We start from the raw sequence: 25174 nt of genomic DNA on the forward strand, positions 1-25174 counted from the left end.
ATAGACTCATTACTATGTCTTGTCCAACTCCTTCCTAAATAGCTCTACTTGTAAAATTGTAGAACAAATTTTAGAACTCTCTAAGTGAGTCCAGTTTTGATAAGATAATGCCAGTATTTTTCTTTATTAAAAATAGACCATGTATGAAATCACTGATCTTAGAATTTTGGAGTTAGATGGAAGAAAATGTAGTTCTTGCAGCCAACTTCCTACCAAGTGCTGGGATTCTTATTTCAGATCCCTGACTTATGATATACCATAGCTTTTTGAGCATTTCTGATAATGGAGAATTGAGAATGGGATATTCTTTCTCAGTATGGGTCATATTGGGTTGTTGGTTCTTTTCATTCTGTCTTGGAATATTCTATACCAATTGATATTAAATCTTGACTCTGAGCATGGAATGTCTATTCCTTCTACTATTTGTTAGCCGTCAGGTGTCTTAAGCAAGTGCTCATGCTAATCCCTTTATTTTCTGTTTTTCATTCATTATAGGGCATACAGAAGTTTTCAGAAACTTCACTGCTTCAAAGGCTTCCCTCAGGCTTTAAAATTACATGAGAATTCAATTTAGCTTTACAAATGTCCTGTGTCATATCATTTTTATTTACTTATTCCCACTAATTGAGAACAAATAAGTTATATTTGGAATGTGTTCCTTTTCTACAGTATATTTCACCTTTTAAATTCTTTTTGTCTTAGGAAAAACTCAAATTAATTTGGGTTTATTCTAATTAACTTTAATATTTATTTATAGCTTGCTTTACTCCAGATTTAGTCATTGAATGCTACTTTCAATAATACGTTGACAAGATAAAAAATATGGAAATGGCAGAGGGAAAAAAGAGGAAGAAAAGATTAAGCTGGGTAAAGTTCATTACATAAAATACATTTATGAGGTTATTACATAGTTATTTGTGGTAAGTCTCAAATTCAATTTGAACTTGCTAGCAGCCAACTCAAAGAGAGAAACAAGATCAGTTACATGTCTAATAGCATTTAAAACATTTTTAAAACCCAATTAATTGGAAGAAATTCAATAATTTTTAATCCAGAGTCCTGAGAGCATTTTTTTTCCCTTAAGTTCTCATAGTGAGGACGCTCTATGACAAAATAAAGAATATCTTCAGTAATATTCTTTATTTAAAATTTTTTATTATTACTGGCTGGGCACGGTGGGTCATGCCTGTAATCCTAGCACTTTGGGAGGCCAAGGCGGGCAGATCACTTGAGGTCAGGAGTTTAAGACCAGCCTGGCCAAGATGGTGAAACCCCGTCTCTACTAAAAATATGAAAAAAAAAAAAAATTAGTGGGTGGTGGTAGAAGCCTGTAATCCCAGCTACTCTGGCGACTGAAGCATGAAATCCTTGAATCCACGAGGCAGAGGTTGCAGTGAGCCGAGATCGTGCCATTGCACTTTAGCCTAAGCGATGGAGAGAGACTCTGTCTCGAAATAAATAAATAAATAAATAAAATTATTATTACTTACTTTTATTTCTAAAAAGTTGATAGATAAGTTCAGCAACATTCCTATAGTGAATTTCACAACAGACTTTATGGGATTTTTTTTTTTTTACGTGATAAAATGTCCAAGTACAAGTGGCTGATACTTTGTAAGTGCTTGCTGTGAGTTTGTGTCCTCCCAAAAGATGTTGGAGTCCTAACCCCTGGTACCTGTGAATGTGACCTAATTAGAAAATCAGGTCTTGCATATGTAATCAGGTTAAGATGCGGTCTTAATGAATTAGGGCGTACCCTAATCCAATGTGACTGGTGTCTTTATAAAAAGAGGAGACACAGGCAGACACAGAGAGAAGACAGCCATGAGATGATGAAGGCAGAGATTGGAGTTATGCTGCCACATGCTAAGGAATTCCTGGGGCTATCAGAGGCTGGAAGAGACAAGAACATGTCCTCCCTTAGAGGTTTTGGAGGGAACGCAGCCCTGCCAACACACTGATTTTGAATTTCTAGCCTCTGGCAGTGTGAGAGAATACATTTCTGTCGTTTTAGGCCACTCAATTTGTGGTACTTCATTATGGCAGCCCTAGGAAACCTACATTGCTCAATAAATATCTACTAAGTGTATGGATGAATGTTATGTACCAATTGACTGGGAGAAGGGGCTCCTCAGAAATGTACAGACAATGCTGTGATAATTCAAGAAAAAAATTGGACATAAATAATCCCACTAGATATATTTATATCCATTTCTATTTTTACTAAAGTCAGTATTTCTGTATGGAAGATTGATTTATTATGGAGTTCGTAATTACTAACCCATGATCAGGAGGTCTAGTGTGTAGATTCAGTCACTACTATGAACTATTTCCAGTGACATTCAACTCTTTTAAGAACCTAGTGTAGTAACTAACCTTTAAGTGTTCAGTAAATGTTTATAGAAATAAGATATATGGTAAATTCTATTATTACATGATTCATTTATCATGAGGGTAGGGGATGGTCCTGCCTCAAAATGTTATCAGTATAAAGGGGGCACATTACTCTTGACAGATTTTAATTAGCTGTGTCACAGGACTCCCATCATCTCCCCTTGTGAATGTTACCTATGAATGTTCCTGCTTCTTTTGCATGAGTCCGGTTCTCAAACGCATACCCATGACTTCAGTCCTTATCATCGGTACTCTCCTTTAATGACTCCTTGAACGTGGAGAAGAAAAGAAAACAAAAGATGAGTCAAGAGGAAAAACAATGTTCTGATTCTGCTTGGAACACAGTCTACCAATGTTGTGGCAAGACCAGTTTCAGCCTCTCCAGTACTGGCTTCCCCTCCTGCTCTATCCTCAAGGCAGTCAATTGTTACGATAAGATAAAGGCAGCAAGTCGTGGGTTATGAAAGCCCAAAAAGTCTCCAAACAGATAAATATCATGGACGATGAGCTGGTTTGGAAAAAAAAATCATGTTCTTCTCAATAACCTAATATTTTATTTGAACTAACAAAACTTTCAAGAATCATTTAACTACTATGAATGATGATGCCTTCAATTTAAAAAACAGAAATGAAGTCTCTCAGGTATCATTCTGGACCAGAAATGAAAAAGAAAAAGAAACCCAAACTTAAGCAAGCAAATTAAACAAACAAAAACCCCAAAGCGTGGCCAGCACTCTCTAGCAGACCCACGGAAATATGGAAGGCCTCAGTGTTCACATGTCTGCAAGAAGTTCAGCTCTATTCATCTTTCTTTCCTAGGTTCATCCCACCGGCAGTTCTACCCCTGTCAGAAATATAATGGCTCACAGTTGCGAAGCTGCCCTGTGCTTGTAGGTTCTCTCTCTCCCCAAATTTGAGCTGCGGCACTTTTCCTTTCTAAAGAGCAGCATCTGGCCTCTTCGTGCGCTCATTTGCATGCCAATACTCGATTGCTCTCCCAGCGCACAGCTATTTAATAGTGATGCTGGTGTCCGAGCTCTGGGAACAAACCAAATGGTTTGGGTGTGCTTTTGTGTGCAGTGCGGGTCGTTGCTACAGTGTGCTTATTAAGAATAGTACACATTCATTATAACAAGATTGCTCTTTTGCTCAGGGGCCATCACAGCGCATTCTGTAAATGAATTAACAGTAGCATGCATTTGTATATTATGGGCCCAGAAGATGCATTTGTTTATTAAATAAATCTGCAACACAGAAAGTATAGTTGAAAAAATATCTAGAAAATAATCAGAGTGCGCATGTACAGTAGGTAATCTTTTTTTGTTTGCTTTGAAACCTCAACGTCTTGGTGAATTTTCCTCCTTTGTTTCTTTTAAAACAATCAGAGATCACAGGCCACACTATAGATTAACAGCCTCCAGAAACTGATGTGAAAAAAAAAAAATAGAAACTGAATTTAAGTTACAGAAGCACAAAACATTTCCAGAAGTGGTATTGTAAATAATCCCATACCTTTAAAATAATTTAATATCATGATTCTTTTGCTTTTCTTTAAATTCTTTTGTTTTTCTTAAAAATAGTATTTCCCTAAAAACTGTTCTTATTTTTTAAATTTAATTTTTATTTTTAGCTAAAATTTAATTCGCATCATATACGTAATTTTTCCCATTGAACTTCGTTTTCTTTTGAAATACAAGCTCTGCTTTGGGGGCATTCAGCTAATATTGATTCATTTATTTGTAACCTTTTTGTCCAGGTATGGCTAGTATAAGAATATTAATAAATGTGAGTCAGTCTTTTTATTCTAGTTAACTATTTTTTTTCTAGTTTTATTCTAGTTAACTAATGATTTTTTTTTAAAGCCCAATGGCAGTTCACAAGTATACTGAGAACTGAGAACGTGTTTTTAATGTGGCTATTGTCTATTTCTCTCCATTTATATTTTGTATCTTGCTGTCTTTACGTGTAATCTAATATGCTGAACACAAAGTATAATGGAAAAAAATGAAATATTTTAAAACAGGAAACGCTGAAAGAGTCTAAAGCCATACCAGGGATAGTAGGAAGTCTATTAAAATGAACCAAGGAAACAAGGAAAGAAGAAATAGCATAAAATTTTTGAAATTCTTATGTTATTAAAAGAACGAATGATTTTTAAAAAGACAAATTGATTTTGCACTTGATTTCCTGAAATCTTTCTATGAGATCCAAGGGCACGAAGTGAAATCTGCTGAAATCTTTTAAAAGAGAAAACCTGGTAGAATGAGCAGATTCGGACTTCATAGATTTCTAGCTTAGAAAAGATCTATGACACTATTAAAAAGTACTCAGCTAATTAGTACATATACAATATGGAAAATATGTTGTATAAGAAATATAGCAGGACTTATAAAGATATTCCGTATGCAGTAAAAATACATAACAAATTGAAGCAGGATTACATTTTTCTCCCACATGGAATCTCAAAAAAACTCACTGTTTGGCTTTTAAAGAAGTAATATTCAGCCTGCTATTTATTTAAAAAAATCACCATGCTACTATTGATTTAATAATTATAGAAAGGAAAAGAAAATATTTAAAATCCCTTTCTTTTCTTTCATCTTTTTTTTATTTTTTATTTTTAAAAGCTCTATTTTTCCAGAGCATTTTATTTACTCCGCTGCAGCTTTTAGAGAGGCCAGCCAATCAGAAAGTCTGTGAAGGCCCAGGCTCAGTGTTGAGCTCCAAATGCGATTCCAGTCCTGACAGGGGGATTATAGGAAACAGATGACTTACGCTTCTAATTTGTGGCCTTAAATTGCAAACAGAATTTCAGGAGTCGAGCAGAGTAATAAATGGCAATAGAAAAAGCCACACACAGCCAAATCAGTATGTGGTGGTTGTAGGTTAAACTAAATGGGAAGAGACAGGTTATGATGGTTCAGTGTATTACAGAGAAGAAAGTCTTAAATTACTAGCGCTGAGAGGTATTGCTCCATGGCAGACAGTATTGCATTGTGTAGTCTACGGACATCACAAGCAGAACAATAAAAAAAGCAGGTTTAACATAGAACCTGTTGCTAGAGGAATTGTGTTTTTTTTCTCTCTGTCTTTTAGAAATGGAAGCGGTGTTTTATGTTTGTTTTGACCTCTGCTGTATACTTGGCCCCTTAACATCTGTTTTCTACCGTTGCCGTTTTTCACACCAAATTAAATGTCGAGGAGTCAGATAAAATAAGTTCAAAATATGTCCAAATTATTTTTGTTGACTTCCAACAAATGTCTCAGTAACTCTTTTCACACAGAATGATACCATTTAAATGCCAACTTAGAAAATTATTTTCCCTTCAAGATTTTAAGAGCTAAAGAAAGGAATTTTGAGGTGTACTTAAACTTGGGAAATATTGTGTTGGCCTTTTTGGTAACTTGTATGACTATTTCAGACTTGCTTTAAGGCTATTCCATTATATAAAGTTATGTGTATTTGTTGGATAAAAATTCCAGAAAAATTGTTTAACAACAGTATATAAAAAAGCCATTATTCAGAGCTACATCATACCATAAATACCAGGTAGACTCAAAAGAGATCCACTGTTTATCAGGTGGGATCCAATATGTATTTCTTTTCCTTTCTAATCTTTATATGTATGTGTTTTTGTGTGCCTGTGTGTGTGTGAAACGCACTGTAATGAAGAGTTAAGATGGTAATGACACAAATTTCCACTGCCATAAGAAATCTAGCCATCATAAATGTGTGGTATGAAAATTTAAACATGGCATTGAATTTTCAACTTCCTATGCAATAAATGTTTTAGTAAAAAGTCTTCCCTTGAGAAGAATACTGCCTTCTTTTAAGAGCCCACAGATTTGTGTATCTGGGATTGACGACTAATTCATGATAAAGAATGACTAAGAAATAATTACCCCATCCTGTATTATTTATTGCCAGTATATCAAAATAACACTTTCTTAGCAAATGATAGAAACAGGGCTAACTTTAGTCTAGCATGCTGTGCTTGAAGTGGGGCCATCTAGAATCTCCAGTTTTTCTTCCACTTTCTTTATGAACGAGAAGTCTCTCACACTAAAATTCAGATCTTCTAAACTACTATGTTAACTTTAAACTCAAACCTTTTGTTTTACACGCTGAGGAAAACCTATTATCTGATGGATAACGTGGGGAAAAATAAATGATTTTCATTGTGATATTAAGCAAGTCTGTTGATAATCATTGAAGATGACTGGCCAAATAGCTTTTGATTAATCACTTGCAAAAATTATGCTTGTTAGAATCACTTTATATTCTGTGTCATGGTGATATCAATGTAGGTTGTAGCTATTCCTTTGTAGATGGTGTGCTTTTTGTTTTTAAATCACCTGGCAAAAGGAGAAAACAAACCTTAGTTGAAAGCTTTTGTCTCTAACACAGAAACCTCTTTTCATGCCTGTCTTTTTTTTTTTTTTTTTTTTTTTTTAAGAAATGCTCAATTATTATTTGTGTCATAGTGGGAAGACTGGGTCTCTATAGGGCCTGAACCTTTTCAAAGAGGAGATAGCTTTTGTTTTTGTACCCCATCAACACCGATCACCTAATTAAATCTGATATCTCTGGCTGAAGCAAAATGATTTGTAATAGTTCTTTGGAGTTTACTTAATTAGTTTCGATGTCTTTTGTGTGGTAAACGTGGTGATATTTTGTAAAATGGGGCTGAAAAAAAGAGAAGGAAAAATGTAGTCTTGCAAGGGATGGGAGAGAGGAGAGGTGACAGGGAGGCCAAACCAGTTTGACCAAACCTTAAAGCAAGGTGTAGTTCCAACACCAAGGGTTTGCAGACCGGAGTCATTCATTAGTTGAGATCATCAAGCAGATCTGAACTGGAAAAAGGCTTCCTGTCAAATGTAGGCCTGGGCGTCTGTCAGGGCCCCAGATTCTACACCTTGATCAGCCCAAGACACTGACACCGTTTTCTTTAACAAACACCAACAGCCTTTTTTCTCCTTCATTTTAACATTTCTCAGGGGTTGGATTCCCTTTCTTCTCCCTCTCTGTAGAGAGTAAAGGGAGCTTGTTAACTTGCTTAGATATTTTGACTGCGGATGCTCTTTGGCCACTTGCCTGTGGTAACAATGTCAAAGCATAACTTGGTATAATTGCTATATTTGCAGTCAGAAGAGTGTTCTGTCTTTATGTTCAAGCTGCTGAATAAAAAGGAAGTGTCATTTTGGAAAATTCTGTAAATTATCCTCAAAGTTCAGGCAACATACAATGCAAGACATACCTGGTATGTCTTGCGTTCGTTCATTGCCAAGACACAGAAGAGTACAATAATGGGATTTTAACTATGTCAATTAAAACCTGGTAAATTTCTGTGTTTCTTATGCCGAGATTGAATAACAATAAAATAAAATTAAACTTAAAATGAAAGCAGCAGAACTGGGCTCTTTATAATTTAAAAAGTAACTGGAAAGCATTAAAATTTTTAATTATCTATTGTGTCACAATTTATATAAAGTATGGATCAGAAATGACCATTTTTGATGGACTTCCATATAACAGAGACATGCATAATTTACAGACATTAGTAATACCCATTCTGCAAGTGGAAATTAAGATCGTAATGGAACTTTATCTTATTGATAGATAATAATATATGGCAACCTAAAATCATGTTTTTTATAAAATGCACATTTAATGTGATCGAGTTGCTTCACTGTGTATTTAGTACGCTTTCAAATAATTGTTATAGCAGGAAAAATCTGCAAAATGGAACTTGTGGCTTTTTTCCCCCCTTAATACATAGCAATATGAAATTTGAGGTGATGATGGGATGGCAGAAAACTGTGGATATTCCTCTGGCCTTTCCCATGCAAGATGCATGTGTGCACATCCTCAAGAATAATTTTGACAGAGGGAGTACCAGCTACATGTTACGTCACACTGGTGGGCACAGAGCTGCCAAAGCTGGCATTCTTTAGTGTGAGAAAAATGATCCTTCCAGTTAAGTAGAGCCTCCCTGTGTCTCACAAACTGTACAAAACTGTGTGTTGCTGGCAGGTAATGACTTGCAATTAGCATGGCAGGCAGGTAATGACTTCAAAGCACCTGCCAATTGTTTCTGAATGTTTGCTGTGTTTCAAAACTCTGGATGAGGAGGAAAGTCATGAGGGGCAGGGGCTATAAAGATGCAAGCAGAGAAAAGGGCAGGGACACAACCCAGGAATCTCTCAACAGAATGCCTCCCCACTTAGTTCTCATTTCACTTTCAGGTCTTTCCAGAGCGGCTCCAAAGAAGCATTGAGGATTGGCAGGTTGCTTTACCTGCCTGCTGCTCCTACTGGGAAAGATGGTGCCTGTTGAGAAATTCTGCGTTGTTTTGGAATCAAACCAACCTCCTTAGAGTCAGCCTCTACACTAGGAAATTGGGATTGAGAGAGCAATCACAGTTCAGCTTATTTTAAAAAAAACCCACGAAAAGCTTAAAGCCAGATTTTACTTCCCTGTTACGACCTACTTCTTTCTCTTTCATGAGCATGCCCCAACTTCATGCAAAGCTGTTGGTGTTGAAGCAAGAAAAATTGGGCAAAAAGCCTGTGCAAAATTGAGGCTGGACCACTTCTCTAAAGATCCCCACAAATGTTTTAGAGTAATGCTCACACACAAAAAGACATATAGGGGCCAAGTAACATTGAACATACAGATGGTCCCTGACTTACTATGGTTTGACTTACGATGTTTCAACTTTACAGTGGTACAAAGGCGATCCACATTCTGTAGAAGGCATACTTCGGGGTTTGGAATTTGATCTTTCCGGAGGCTAGTGATAGGCAGTGCGACAATACCTCGAGATGCTAGGCGGTGGCCATGAGTCCCAACTCTCTGTCAGTCAGCCATGCGATCACTAGGGTAAATAACTAATATTTGACAGTGTACCCAGGCAACTGTTTGCACTTTCAGTACAGTATTTGATAAATCACATGAGACATTCAACACCTTGCTATAAAATAGGCTTTGCGTTAGATGATTTTGCCCAACTGTAGGCTAATGTAAGCCTATTCTGGATATGTTTAATAGGCTAGGCTAAGCTATGATGTTTGGTAGGTTAGGTGTATTGAATACATTTTTTTGACTTGTGATATTTTCAATTTATGTGTTTTTTCAGGCCATAGCTCTTTTTGTAAATCAAGGAGCATCTGTATGGGAGGTGGGTAGGGAGGGTGGAAGTAGTGGCCAGCTGGATGGTATGTGGCCTTTCTAAACTTGAACGACATCTATTCTGCTCTAGGCAATTGCTAGAATATAGGTACAGGGTGGCCAGATTTCCTAAATTCTTAAAAGGAACTATAAATCTGGAATTTTGTGTAAAAATATTCTGATTAGCATTGAAAACTGATTTAAAAAACATTAAATCTTAGTGTAGGTGAAACAAAACCAGTGGCTTGATTTCAGGCTACAGTCTGCTAGAGGATGACAATGTCTCTTTTAAATTGTATTGTTCTATTTTTTATCACCTTTTCTTTTTGTAATCTCTTTAGACCAGTAAAGAAAAAACAAAAACGTAAACAAAAATCAAACAAAACAGAGGAAGACTTATCCATGCAACAAGTGTTATTGTGCCTTTATGCTTCTTGAGATTGCTATGTCCAAAAGCTTGGAAAAAGATCTCTTAGGAAATTGTCCTCCATAATGTCTGCTTGGCTTTGAGTTTTCCCTAAATACTGAGGGCTTTCTTGGGCCAATGCTGTGGGGTCCTTTCAAAACCTACTTTTAAAGAAGAACCTCTCTGGACAGGGACTGACTGAGTCTAACAAGTCATTGTTAAGGGGAATCAACTGACCTGGGCTTTTCTTAGGTTAGCAGTCCCATAGGCTCCAAGAAACACAGTTTAGGAACCTGGGTTTCATTCAATTTGGGTTCTGCCTACTTACTACCACTGTGACCTTGGGCAAGACACTCCATCCAACTAAACCTCCATTTCCTCACTGGTAAAATAAGAGCAATGTACCCATCTTGTAGGTCTGTGGCCAGGATTAGAGAAAAATGCTTAAGTTATTTCTTTTATTCATCATCCATATAACATAGAAGAATAGATTGCAGTCATGGGACTCAATACTCAGATACATACTTTACATTGGTTAAAATCCAAACCATAAATACATTTTATGTTTATGTGAATTCAAACCCTCCTATGCTTTTCCAGAATTATTTAAAAAGTTAGTGAGCCTTCTTTGTAAAGCTCATTTTCAGTTTAAACATCATCAAATAAAATCATATTTTGACATCTGGAACACTAACACAACTATATGATAAGTTTTTAAAAACATGTTCCAAAGTTAAATAGAGAAGAATAAATCTAGCTCCTCAATGTAAAATCTGAAGGGAAAACTTTGCCATCATCTGATTTTTGGGCTTGGTCTGTTGGACAATATGATGAGAGTAATTTTTTAAATAACCAGGTTATTATTTTTTCACATACAGATAAGAAATCATCTAGCAGATGAAGGTTAGTAGGGGTTAGTCATGCATAAAGGAAATTTCTTAGGTTTGTATGGGAGTGGCAGCAACAAGTGAGGTTGGTCATTCTGGAACAATAAGAATAGATGTCTTCCGGTAAGAGGGCCAAATTTCTAAGGTGGCCTCAATGCATTCTAAAAAATAATTATGGCTATACTTTAGATTTTCTTTCTATGCAATTACAGTAATTTTAGAGGAGAGGTTTGTAGTTACATTACATCAAACTGAAAAGAGTTTTTTTTTTTTTTTTTTTTCTTTTTTTGAGACAGAGTTTCACTCTTGTCATCCAGGCTGGAGTGCAATGGTGTGATCTTGGCTCATTGCAACCTCCACCTCCTAGGTTCAAGCTATTCTCCTGCCTCAGCCTCCTGAGTAGCTGGGATTATAGGCGCTCGCCACCATGCTTGGCTAATTTTTATATTTTTAGTAGAGATGGGGTTTTGCCATATTGGCCAGGCTGGTCTCGAACTTCTGACCTCAGGTAATCTGCCCACCTCAGCCTCCCAAAGTGCTGGGACTACAGGTGTGAGCCACCATGCCCGGTGCAAAATTGTTATTATTTGTTTATTTCTTAGTCGGCTCACCCCAACCCCCTCCCCCACCACAGAAGGCAGGTAGTAGAAAAACTAAAAACTGTTCTCTAAAACTGACATAGAAAATTGAATCTATTTGAAGGCAAAGGTGCAACTGGCCCCATTTGTCCTTCTTTCCAAATAAATGTTATGTATAGGTGATTAAGCAGTGTATGGACAGCTTTATCCTCTTTCTACCTGCCATCAATTTTGTACAATAAATTCTCTCTAAAAATAAGGATATTAAAATCAGTCTTACATTCAGCTGCTGGCTTTCAGTTTTTAGACTTCGATTGTTCAGTTGCATGCTAATTAAGACAAACTTCTAGCCATAAAGTTCTTTGACATATCTTTTCTCAGGGTAAAATGAATGTGGCACCTAAATAATTTGAAGATCTAGTTTAATTTAGAAAAGGCAAAACCAAACCATATATATAGAGACCTAGAAGTATTATCTAGATTTATCAGTTGAATTACTTGTGCTATTTAAAGACAAGAGAAGTTCCGTTTTTAATACATTATTGTTATTTTTTTGAAATATCTGACTGTAACAGAAGGAATTTATAATAATATATTATGATTTGCTCATAGTCTGATGGCTACAGATCCTGAGATATTACTCATCTTCTTCATCTGTTTGCTTTTATGTATGTTCATCTCAGTATTAAATAGAGTATTAAGTGATAGATTTTTCATAAAGTAGGACTCTAATAGAATTTAAACAGGGAAATCCAAACACACATTATGAACAGTTGCACATAAAAATTGCAATTCTTATGTAGTTTATCAGGATGAAAATCAAACAATAGCACATCATCACTATGTAAAGCCATCAGGTTTATGTGATGTTAGTAAAAATCCTCTTAAGGTCTGATAATTATTTTGTGAAATAAGCAGAATTCCCTATTATAATATGTGAAAACTTTAAAACTAGATGAATTGATATTAGGCTTCTAAAATATATTTTTTAAATTATTTGCACCCAGAGTCTCATGACTCCTTAGTCAGATTTTGTGCATTTTCTCCAATTAAATTATTTTCTTTTAAAAAGCTAGCCTCAGTGGGGCTGAGAGAATTCAAGAGGCACATACATAAATTGTGTTAATTTCTGAGAAGTGTGGTTCTGACAATCATTTAAAACAATATAGTTGATATGGCTGTCAGGACCAACTCTTTTCAAAAGAATGTTTTTATAGAATATCATCATGATACTTTGCTCAGATGGATGTCTTTAGCAGTATTTGATTAATGTAACGTAATAAAAGAGATGCACACCAAAGTGTCTGTACATGTCTTGTTAAGTATGTTTGATTCATTATATGTGGTTCTCAGTTCTTTCCTCTTTCCACAGTTCATTTTTTATCATTTCAATAATATATCTATAAATATGAAAAAGTTGGCCCTTTCAAAGTCTTTGACATATATAGCTATTAATTCATAACTCTAAAAAATTGTATCTTTCAACCTGTCATTTTAAAGCTTGTAGAGTTTATTACAGCAAGTAACCTGTGTTAGAAATTAGATTTTGAACTTTAGCAGAAAGATAAATAAGCTCATGCACCTAAATGTTAAAGAAAAGATACCTAGACATAGTTCTAAGTTAAAATGATATGAAAATATCACTTATTAAAGATTATAATTTTAAACTCCCTGAAGATAATATTAAAGTTTATATTATTTACCAGTTTCTCACTTATTTTGTTTTCTATCTCCAGATATCAATCATTGAGCAAGCTTGTTATAGACAAAGCTCTCCAATTACAGTTCCATGATCATCTTTGTTGCAATGAGTTGAGGAGTTCAACTTCATGGTTTATATACCAATGACACAGAAGGTTTTAAGTAAAAGTATTCTGATGGCATACTAATAGTAGTACAATTGAGTATCCCTAATTTGAATGTCTGAAATCTGAAATGCTCCAGAGTCTGAAACTTTTGAGCACTGATAGGACACTGGAAGGAAATGCTTATTGAAACATTTCAGATTTTCATTTTTTGGATTAGGGATGCTGAACCAGCATAATGCAAACAAAGGGGGAAAAAAAAAGGTCCAAAATTGAAACTTTTCTGGTTCTAAGCATTTTGGATAAGGGATACTCAACCTGCATTTATTTATATACACATTTTAGGTGTTACTGTTTTAACAGGGGTAAGCCCTATATGATAGATGCTCTTTTACTTGCATTTCACTGATGAGGAAGCTGAGGCAGAAATCACATGCTCCAGATCATACGGATGCTAAGGGGCAGAGCTGGGCTTAAAACTCAGCAGTGTGGGTCTGAAGCTCTTGACCTCCTTGAGAGAGAGTTAAACTTGGAATGTTTTCTTCTTGGTGCCTTTGGTCCTGCTTCATATTCTTTAACGCATAGGTAACAGCTTGGCTTCCTCACTTCCCACGCTCCTTTTCTTGGTTCAATTAAGCAAATCATGGCCCAACATCAGGATAGCAAGCCTGCAGTGTTCCACGTAATGAGCTGTGACTCATGGATGATTTGGGGGTTTTGGGTGCCAGGCTAGCACATCATGTGTGAATAAGTTTGTGGCAGGGGCTGAGGGTGAGGTCTGAGGACATGGTTTATGTTGGAGCCTCGCGGTGTTCTGGGTGACTCATGTACACTCAACCGCAGAGTCATGAACCGCTTACACACACCCAATGTCAGGTTCACTCCGAGGCTGTTCTCCCAGAGCCATTTTACAACTCTGTCTCTGAAAAGCACAGAACATATTTTGACCTTTTCACTGGGGAATCCTGAAGGGGACTGAAAGAACAACCTTCAGGTCCTGCTGGTCCCTTCCTGGGAAAACTTTTGTTCGCTCAGAGCTAAGAAAGAACCTAGATGGTGCCTTTCTCTCTTGTGCTGCTTGGAAGGCATGGGCTTTGGGGTCAGCTAGACCCTGGGCTAGGTCTTGGTTATGTTTCCAACACCTTTGAGACCTTGGGCAACTGACTTATTGTTCTTGGACGTGGCTTTCTTTGAAAATCATAACACTTATAGAATGGGATGGGAGCATTTTAAAATACATTTATGGGAAATTAACACAGAAGACTTTGTTTAAACATTATTTTTAGTGGTCACTAAGCCAATGGCTTCAGCTTAGGAATGACTGAGGCAAAGGCACTAATTAAGGATGGTAATTTTCTTCATCTTTGTATCTGTTTAGTCAAGTTGGAGGAAGAGAGGGTTTAAAAACGAGTTAGTAATCACCCCTACACCCTGAGACTTTTTAAAACTATGAATAAAGTTAAGAAAACTATGCAAGAACTAAGAGAAGGTCAAAGGAAAAGAAGCGATCGACATTGTAGGCTCGAAGCACACCAGGCATCTTCTAGGAGAGGAGAAAGTTCGGAAATGTGGTCCTCCCTGCACTGCAAATCCCTTTGTGGCCCCTTCAAGCCTCTAAGCTCTTCTACCTCAGCTCATTATTAATGCTGATCTCCCCAGGTAGAGGAGAGGAGGTGGACTTAGGAGGCTTAACTACATTGCTTAGGATTGTGTATTCAGAGACACTGACTGATGTGAGTCATACAATTATAGTTCTGAGTCCTCCTCTGTTCTTGAATATAGAGATTGGAGAGGAAAGCTGTGTTTGTGATTTTAGAGTGTCCAGGTCAGGCACTTCCTTTTCATATGTGTTTTGGACAAGCCCCTTACCTTTAGGAGCCTAACTTACCACTCCTGCCAAGTAAGGGAGCTGAACTTAGTGTTCTCTAAGGCCCTGTTTGAGTTTGCATGCCATTGACTCTGGACTTTTCTAAATAAACAAGTAAACTTACAGTTACCATGGAGAATGTCTGTGTCCTTGCTGATCGTTGTAAATGTCCCTGATGTCAAAATGCAGGATGATAAAAAGTGAAGTTGAAAAATGAGGAAGGGGTGTGACAGGGAGTGATCTTAATTGTTTTGCAGGGTGTGCACTTTTTAGGTTGCCTAAGGGCAGAATTGAAATATATGCCTTCTGCTAGCATATTTCAGAGTCAGCCAAACTACATTTTGGTTAGGAACTACCTTGTCCAGAAAGAGAGGGGATGATACTCAAAGCAAGGGCAGCCCCAGAGCTCAGATGATCCCTTTTTCCTGGTGAAGGATATCGTCGGGTGGTTGTTTTTCTATTGAGCCTTTAAAGGAGAATGCTAGGCTTAACAAAGGGTCAAGAGTCCACAGCTGAGGAGGCCGAGAGGAGCCAGGGAAAGGAAGTGGTTTAAAAGACTTACTGCTATTATATTACTAATAAATTATGTCAAATTTATTATTGAAATATGTATATATATTTTAAAAAAATATACCAAAATAGAGTGAAGTGTATAATGGATCTCTACACTCCTATCAAGAGTCAACCATCAATTCATGGCCAATCTAGTCTAATCTATATCTTCATTTAATCTTGTTTTAACAAAGTTCTTTTGAGACAAGTCTTGTTCAATTTCATCTGTAAATATTTCTAAATTTATCTCTAAAATTAAGGGCCTTTTTAATTTAAAAGGCAAATGCAATAATGTTAACACACTTAACAATTAACAAAAAAATTTTAATTGTATTCATTAACAAGTCAATGTTTAGATTTCTCCAATTGCCTCATACACATATTTTTTAACAATTTGTCTGAATCTAGATCCTAATAAGGCCCATAGAAAGCTATTGGTGAACATGTGTCTTAAGTCTCTTTTACTCTATAGGTTTACTTCCACCTTGCTTGCTTGCTTGCTTGCTTACTCGCTTTCAACTATTTGGTGAAGAAACCAGGCCATTTTTTTCTGGTGAATTTTCTGATTTTCATGATTACATTTCTGTGTTATCTTTTCATACGTTCCTCAGTCTTTTCTATTTCCTGTAAATTGATGTCTAAATGTATGATTAGATTCGGTGAGGTTTTTTTTTTTTTTTGGCAAATATATTTCATATATCTGTCATGTATTCTATTAGGAGGCAAACAATGCTTGACTGTCTCTTTTTTTGCAGTATCAATAGTCATTATTGATCAGTGTCCAGATCCCTTAATTCATTAGAGGCTGCAATACAGTGTATTAATTCTATGAATATAATTCCTTTTAACCTAGTAGTTGTCATATTTCTAGGAGAAACTTTTCCTGTTTGATTACACTGAGGAAATATATGTTCATTATATTATCTATATATAAAACCCAGGATAAATACTGGATTTAACCCTTTATTTCCACTTTCAGCTTATTTTGTAGCCTTCTTCAAAAATGACCAATGATAGTCGTACATGTTTTAAATTGTATTTTTTTGAATGCATGGACTTAAAATATTTAGTCTGGAAACTTTCGAGTCAGATGAATATAGGTTTGAGCTCTGGCCCTGCCTGGTACCTCAGAGAGTCTTTCCCTTTCTTCTCATGGCTAAAGCCTAGACACTTTGGGCTCTCGTGGGTCTTCTGCAGGGAAGCTTTCCTTAACTTTCCTGGGAAGTGCAAATGAATCTCTCTGAGACTCAGTTTTCTCATCTGTAACATAGGGGCCATACTACTGATGCCATCTGACATAGTTGTGAAGATTAAGTGAGATAGTGAGTACAGAACTACCCATTATAGGCATTCAAAGGTCTCCAATTTTATTGTTCTTTTGCATCTAACAACTTTGGACACTTAACTCTGGTTGTGAATTACTTTGCTATTATCTCTATCTTGAAAGTATTGTTGGAGAAACAATTATGAAAAATATTTGTCTACTTCTGTTTATGAAGACACAATGTCAGATGGCAAATTATCAATATTTACAGAGCTCTAAAATGTTCTGAAAGGTGGAAGAGAAAGAAACAGCATTCAAGAGTCTTGTCCCAAGGTGTTATGGGGGAGACAAGGTAATAATTGAGAACTGTATATAAAAATAAGTACAAATAATTACATGACGCAATTAAATCTGATGGGATGGATGGACTTGCTTACGTTAGGGAAGGGTGTCTAGGTACACTGGATTCAAAAGCAGAGGAAAAACCTACTTTGGAGGAGTCTTTGTGAGTGGAAGGGAAATCCTGAAGTTAGGGTTGGTCTCCTTCTCAAAAAAAGGAAGTTGTTGCTTTAGGAGGGTTGACTAAATACCCTGACAATACTCACTTGACTAAAAATATCTCTTCCATGGGCTAGAAGTCCTAAAGCCAGAACCAGCAGCATAGCTTGTTCCTGCTGCACACCGTTCCGTGTTCCACCTCCGGAATCTTGCCCAGGCTTATCCTTCCTTGGGAATGTCCTTGTTTGCCTTCTTCACCTGCTTACTCCCACTTATTTTACACCATGCCAGGAGTCAGGGCTTTAGAGGGTCTTTCTCAGCCCCTTCCTTTACTCCACCATTGGGGTAGGGCCTCAGTGACGTTTTCCCATTGTATCCTGCACACGTTCCCATCACAGCATTCATCATACTGTTCATATCCACTGACTTCTCTGGGCTCCAAGCACCACAAGGGTAGAGACTCTCTTAATCTTCTCTGTAACCTCAGCACAGTGGCCAGCACATATGTATGCTTAAGAAATAATAAATACAATAAATGTGTAGCAGGGTGCAGTGGCTCTTGCCTATAATTCCAGCACTTTGGGAGACAGAGGCAGGAGGAGTGCTTGAGCTCAGGAGTTTGAGAGCAGCCTGGGCAACATAGCAGGACCCCATCTCTACTAAAAATAAAATAAAAAAAAAATCAGCTAGGCATTGTGGCTCGTGCCTGTAGTCCCAGCTACTTGGGAGGCTGAGGCAGAAGGATCACTTGAGCACAGGAGTTGAAGGCTGCGGCTATGATTGTGCCACTGTACTCCAGCCTGGGCACAGAGGGAGACCCTGTCCAAGAAAGAAAGAAAGAAAGGAAGAAAGGAAGAAAGGAAGAAAGAAAGAATAAATGGGTGATTGAAGTTTTACCTGTTTATTTGTAAATTTAAATTGGGACAAGTTACCGGGAAGTGTAGACCAGTAATGTGTTAAAACATGAACCTAAATGAGTTATCTGGTTGACTCCTGTATAGGGGCAGGAACAGAGTGGTGGTGACTCAGTATGGCCCAGCAAGCTGGTTTGGGGGCAGGTAGGCAGAACAGGCTGGCTTTCAGCCCTGGTTGAGAGGCAGGTTTGAAAGAGCAAAGGTGAATGGCCTAGATTGTATTATTCTTAGTCTTATTTTCCTAGTACTGCCCTTGGTGAAAAGTGGGAGAAAGCAAGAAATGTTTAGGGAACAGCAATTAGTCTTTTGGATTTTCTTGAGTAGATTGTGGAAACTGAGCAGATGCAAACCATATAGAGGTTAGATGGGCCTGGATGATTGCTGGGGAGCTTTGGAAACACGGCCACGTGACAAGGTTACATGTAGAAATGGCCATCTTAGGAATGCATAGTAGTCTGTCCAAGAAAAAGCCATTTGCTGTTAGTGGGGTGTTTTGTATATTTGCACAGAGAACTTGCTCATTTATCGAGGTTCTTAAAACACTCATTATTTGCCTAAGAAAGATGCCTATTCACATAAACAACGGTCTACCTGGTGTCAGAATTTCTCAACAGATAAGACACACTTGTGCTCAGGAAGGAACTTCTGCAGGCAGATAGCATACCAAACTTTTATTGTTAATATGGGAAAAAGGCATGCATCAGAATAACAGGAAAACCTGCTCTGGTGTGTTTGCACCTGAAGAGGGGGAGGGGATATCATTTTTATCAGGCACACTAAAAGCAGCCGTTCATTCTTGCAAGATGGACTGTTTTAGATTATGCTGCTTTGTGAAATTTTTGGTACATAATTTAAGTAAGCTTTTGGCAGAATTTAAGTAAAATCCAGGATTATTTCAGACAGTTAGAAATGAACAATAACATGTTTATCATTAGAATCAGACTCTCCTTGTTATATTTCATAGGGTTTAGCACTTGTCTGTTAATACCCATCTCACTAAATGTCTCTATTCATAACATAGGTTTTTTTTTCCCCTGGGTGAAAGGATGGGGAGGAGTGAATCTTTTTCTAATTTTTTTTTCTTCCATCATGTTTATATGAATAAAATTTCACAGACCGACATTTTCTAGAACCTCTGTATTCGCTGAACAAGTTCGTTTAAACACAAAGATTTCTAAGTGACATTTTGACTTCTGATTTATATGGAATCTTAATAAGTTATGCCCAATAAACTCTTAAATTATACTGATTAAGAAGTCTGATTAAGAAGTTTTCCTTCTCAAAAGAAAAATAAATATTTTCAATTCTTTCTAAAACATGTTTTTGTGTTTGGCAGTGCCTCGGTCTCATGGCAGTAAAGAGATTAAGTAAAATGCTAACTTGTAGTAACTCTATATTTTTACATTTCTTATCCTAAAAACGAATACAGAGATAAATCCTGGGAAACTTCATTTCCCTGGCAGGTCAATAGCTTACTTTGCTTCTTGTTATTTGCTTTTAATAGTGACAGGGATTTTTCTTCTTTTTTTTTTCCTTTTCTTTAATTCGCAGAGTCAATTAAACTGTTTAACCAAATAGATCTTAATAGTGTTGATAGATTCTTATTATATTCCTGTCATAATTATTTTTTAAAACTGGCAGGAAGCATTCAGTATTCGACATCATTTATGACCTCAGTGAATGGTCATGTAAATGGACAATTTGCAGAAATTCCAGCTGGGGTTAACCTTAGAACAGGGTTGTTCCAATATAAAGCTGCTGGCTTTCTTTACATTATTAGGGATTTCTGTTTGTTTTCTTTTTACTTTTGGGCAGGCTTCCCCTGAGAGGTTTAGATGGACGATTTAAGGGAGGTGTGTTTTCAGGAGGACTTAGTGGTGATATTGGAAAAATCTTAGTGAAATGACAGCCGAGGTCATTATAACATGGCCTTGAGTCTCATAACTCGGGAGGAAGTAGGTAGGAGGTGGTGGCAGAAAGGGAAAGATACTGAGGTGTTTCTAACACGAGCACAGGAATATGTGGCAATAATAGAACATTACTAAAGTTCTCCTCTAGAATGAGTCATTGACAAATATAATTTGAGGCTTTCTGCAGCCCCAAGAAAATATCAATTTCTATGATTTTTATAAACTTGCACTTTGGAAAGGTTGGCAAATTGATAGACAATGAATAAATGCATTTAGAATTCAAAGGTAACATTCATATTATGGCCTCAGTTTAGCTAGGTGAGATATTTAGTGACACTTGGATGTCTTTCCAAAGGTCAGATTTGTTAAAACATTATATTAAAACAATCTGAGAGATAACTTTACGTATTCTAGGCTTAACTAGAAAGCAAATTTTGCATTATAGTTCAGGAATAGAGAGTAACTTTGCAAACCCAAATCAAGAAGTCTAACCACACTAAAGAAATGAATTTTGTTGTAAAGCTAAAATAATTATATACTATATTCCTTAACTTAATGAGAGAGAAATGTACCTCTCGTCTAATAAGCTCCACATTGTTAAATGTCAATGTTAGCATCTCTCTTCATCAGTGTTATCCAAAATTTAATGCTAATATTATTTTACTGAATCTGTGAAAAGATTTTACTATTTTTCTTTTCTTTCTTTCCTTTTATTTTTGGAGGTTGGGGTGTGTGGAGGGATGGTGTTTCAAAGTTTGGTGTTGAGATTGTATGTATTTCCAAAGAGTAATACTGAAATAGTTTGTGAAATTATAACCAGAGTTCTACATCCTCAACTCTTTACATTCAAGAAGTTTTGCCATTTCAAAGAAAGACCAGAAGTTTTAAAAAAATAATTATGACAGGAATATAATACGACTCTATCAACACGATTAACATCTATTTGATTAAACAGACACAGACACTTTTTCCCACATGAACTATTTTTTGATAAGTATAAACTATGATACAATATGAAAAAAGCAAAATTCAGGATACTTTTGTAGGTTGACACATGTCAGATATTATATAAAATTAGCTTAAATATTCAAGCACTATAAAATGAGAGGCAGATAGGATATTGTCTCCAAAGAGGACATAGCAAAAACAACACTTTGAAATGCCAAATAGTCAAATATGGGCATAACTTTTTTATATTAGAGAAATCTTATTGCCTAGACAAATGTAGTAGTAGTGTGTATATTAGTTCTAAGAATTTAGTGACCAAAGTACAGTGCCTTCTCCATCAGGTTCTGATAATAAAAGCTCATATTCTGTGAACATTTTACACTTTTTTCTTTTGAGACGGAGTCTCGCTCTCGCGCCCAGGCTGGAGTGCAGTGGCGCCATCTCGGCTCACTGTAACCTCCGCCTCCTGGGTTCAAGCAATTCTCCTGTGTCAGCCTCCTGAGTAGCTGGGATTACAGGCACCTGCCACCACGCCTGGCTAATTTTTTTTATTTTTAGTAGACACACTTTCACCATGTTGGCCAGGCTGGTCTCAAACTCCTGACCCCAAGTAATCTGCTGGCCTCGGCTTCCCAAAGTGTTGAGATTACAGGCGTGAGCCACTGCGTCTGGCCTACACTTTTTAATCCTCTGATTTCATGAAGAGTTCTTAACTACCCCCAGCTAATGCTAAAAAGGAGGTGTCCCGGTTCTTACACAGGCACTGCTAATAACGTGGCAACCTGAGCCTGTTTCCAGGCTCAGTTCACAGGAGCCCATGTTCAGTGGTTATTTAATAGCTTTGAAATGCCATTCATCTGTGGCCCATTTCAAGTTTCCCATGATTCTTAGGACGACCCTGGCCTCCATCTTGAAAACGGAAGATAAAAACGGCAGACCTATGAAGGTCAAAGGGGAAGATAGGAGAAGCTGTATCGAATGTTGAGACCTGGCGACTTGTTTAAATTTCATCAGCTTCACTTCTATGAACTCTCAGGTAAGCACGGTTTTGATTTGTAATTTTCCTGCGAACTTTATAAAGCAGAGGAAAATGGCAGACATGGTGAAGTGCTTGGTTAGCGTCTAAGCTGCAGTGTTGGTAATTAGCTCAAGGAGGGAGAGGGAAGAGAGTCAGGCTGCTTGCTGGAAGTTTGAGTGCAAATTTGACAAAGCAAGGAAAATGGATTGCACTCCAGTGAGAACTGGTTTAACACTTGAATTCAGAAAACTCTAGAGTTCCTCCTTGTTGAGTACTGCAAATAAAGAGGTAAGAAAGACGTAATTCTGAAAGGGGGGTCGGAGAGTAAACTGAAGATTTCTATGGAAATAGCCGTTTTTTGTTTTTTTTTTTATGACTTTTTAAAGCCACTTTTAAGCTATTGCTTTCAGTTTACTTCAATGCACTCACTGAAGTAAGCTTAGAAAGAAATCTTTGATATGCCAGATCAACCAAAAGTTTTAAAATATCCTTTTGTGTCTCCATTTATAATGCAAATAGTAAGTTGGTGTTTTGGGTTCATTTCACCATGGTCTCTGAAGTGGGTTAACATACACAGAATGAGGAAGTGGAGGGAGTCCCAAAGAGAGCACATCTTTGATGGTTCAATAATAAAAAAAATGTATTTAGGTCTTTTCTAAATACCTTTCACCTCCTAAGAATATAAAACATGAGAGGAAGATCTAAGAAGAATAAATTGTGGTTGCCCTCTATGTTAGCTGAATGACTAAAGATATCGTATTGTTCTATGAATTATCCACTACTTAAATATTCCTTAAGTCTAGCCTTTATGAGCTCATAAAAAAGACTTTGCTTATGTGTCTAGGAAAGCCAGTATCTTTATATGCTGTCAGAACTGAATTTAACATACTGTTTCAATATAACTTTGAAAACCAGCAGATATTTTGTTATAGAAAGCAAGCTAGGCAAGCACCTTAAACCCGTGTTTACATTTTAGTTTTATCAAACATAAACATTTCCTAGTTGGAATAGTTTAAAAAGTGGTAATCTATGCTTGAGAATGATGGAAAGAGACGGAATTCTGGTTGAAATAGTATTGCCACTGTAGTGTTTTATTCATGTGAATTTCCAATCTTTTTTCATATATACTAAAAAAGCCAAAATTAATTAATGTCAGAAACACAAATGACGATTGGCAACCATCATCCATCCATACTGGGGGAGGGAAGGCTGGGCGTTCTGTGTGGTATAAACTCCAGATTCTGCTTCCCCACTGAACACCTCTGTAAAACCTCCTGTGCATTTGGAAGCTTCAGAATTTCTTCTGGGCAACTAAAGTCAAATATAATTTTTGACAGATACCAACCCCTCCCTCAATACAACCAAGAGCAATAATGTTTCAGGAGCTTCAGCTGAAGTGTTAGTAATAATCATCAAATAAACAGAAGTTTTACCATCTTCTGTTTCATGATTGAGCTTTTTTCAAATGTAAACAATTTATAAAGAAAAAAGTGGGCCATGTCAGATATGAGAAACAGAGAAAAGTTTGGTGGGAAAAATCAGAGGCATTTTTTGTCAGGAGATAGAGTTAGGACATGCCTATGATTGCACACAGTTTGGGTAGATTCTGGTATTCATCCTTCCTCTCGGGTTGTAAGTATCACCTTTTCTTCCCCTTTCTTCCCTTCCCTTCTCATTCTCTCTTGGGCATGGGCGTGGACTTCTCTTACCTTTGCTTTTCTCTGGGACCTGAGTTGACAGCTGTGTCACACTCCCCTTCTCCTCTTCCCAAACTGCTTCCCCTACCCTTCACCCAATTGGGCTTGTTGAGGAACTGCTGCTCCCCAGGCGCCCTGAGTGCTTCAGCTTTGCCTAGGTACTTCTGGTGTATATTTCTTAACAGCTATATGTTAGGAGCAAAAAAGTCTCCCAGTGACCCCCTTTCATTTGTTGTCTGACTTGAATTAAACTGTACAACTCTGATTAGAGACAAGTCTTTCTTTTTCCACACTGTTGCTCTTTCTGCTGTCTCATTTAACACAGCTGGTATAAAATGCTAGAACTATTTAGCATAACAAGACCTATTTGCAAAAATGATGAGAAAATACCATAAAAAAGGCAAGAAATATATCCCCTGTAGGAGATGCTATTGTTACCCTGCTTAGATACCCTTCAGTGGCTGGTAGTTGCTTCCCCTGCCTCCTGCCCAAGCTGCTTTGAGTGTGGCTGGTGACCTCATAGCTGCCTTCTTCCCTGGAGACTTGTCCTCTGGCCAATGATTGACAGGGATAGGGGTCAAGGCAGGGGGGAGCAGACAAAATGCCAGCCTCTTTACCTCAAGGTAGATGTAATGCTGTGATGTGATTTGTGCTCCAGAACTTCCAGATCTACTGAAGCTAGCCTCCTGCTGAGCCCACACTTGGTCAACATTCTTTCCCTCTCATCTCCTCGCCTTCTCCTTAGAACACTCCCTCAGTAAATCACTTGAACCAAAATTTTAACCTCAGGCCCTGTTTCTAAGGAATCTCACCCAAAGACATATATATATATTTTAAATTGAAAAGAAAACCTTGGAATTATTTGGCTAAATCTTAATATACGTGAAGTGACCAAAGATGGAATTGGTATTGATCCAAAGCGTTAGATTTGGCAAAAATGGCACAAAAACTTAAGATATTTCATAGCAAAACTTAAGAACTAAAGAAATATTATCTTTTGGCTCATTAAAAAGGGAAATACATTTTGAGGAGTTGCAAATATTTAAAATGATATTAGCCTGGAGAAAATCCATGAGTGGGACTGCAGCAGTCTCCTTATTACTTACATTATGACTGGTTTTATAGTTTCCAAAGTAAGTTTCAATTTCATGACTCTGAGTCAATCTCATGACAATAATGACAAACAGGGATACTTATTAGCTGCATTTTCCACATACCAAGATTGTGTCCCAGAAAGGTTAAATGGCTTGACCATGTCTCACAGT

At 37.0% G+C, this 25174-nt stretch overlaps 1 long non-coding RNA gene across 2 annotated transcripts; it reads right to left on the reverse strand.

Moving 5' to 3' along the window:
- Positions 1 to 1314: 1314 nt before the first annotated feature.
- On the reverse strand, positions 1315 to 24009 carry LOC111546140. Of its 2 annotated transcripts, none has more exons than XR_002732662.2 (4): positions 23922 to 24009; positions 9103 to 9272; positions 2569 to 2662; positions 1315 to 1444 (listed from the first exon to the last, which is right to left on the reverse strand). It is a non-coding gene; the product is annotated as an uncharacterized LOC111546140 (long non-coding RNA). The 2 variants fall into 2 exon arrangements; XR_002732663.2 differs by having other exon boundaries at positions 9088 to 9272.
- Positions 24010 to 25174: the final 1165 nt, after the last annotated feature.

The sequence above is a fragment of the Piliocolobus tephrosceles genome, chromosome 11, assembly GCF_002776525.5.
Source record: "Piliocolobus tephrosceles isolate RC106 chromosome 11, ASM277652v3, whole genome shotgun sequence".
NCBI classification, from domain to species: domain Eukaryota; kingdom Metazoa; phylum Chordata; class Mammalia; order Primates; family Cercopithecidae; genus Piliocolobus; species Piliocolobus tephrosceles.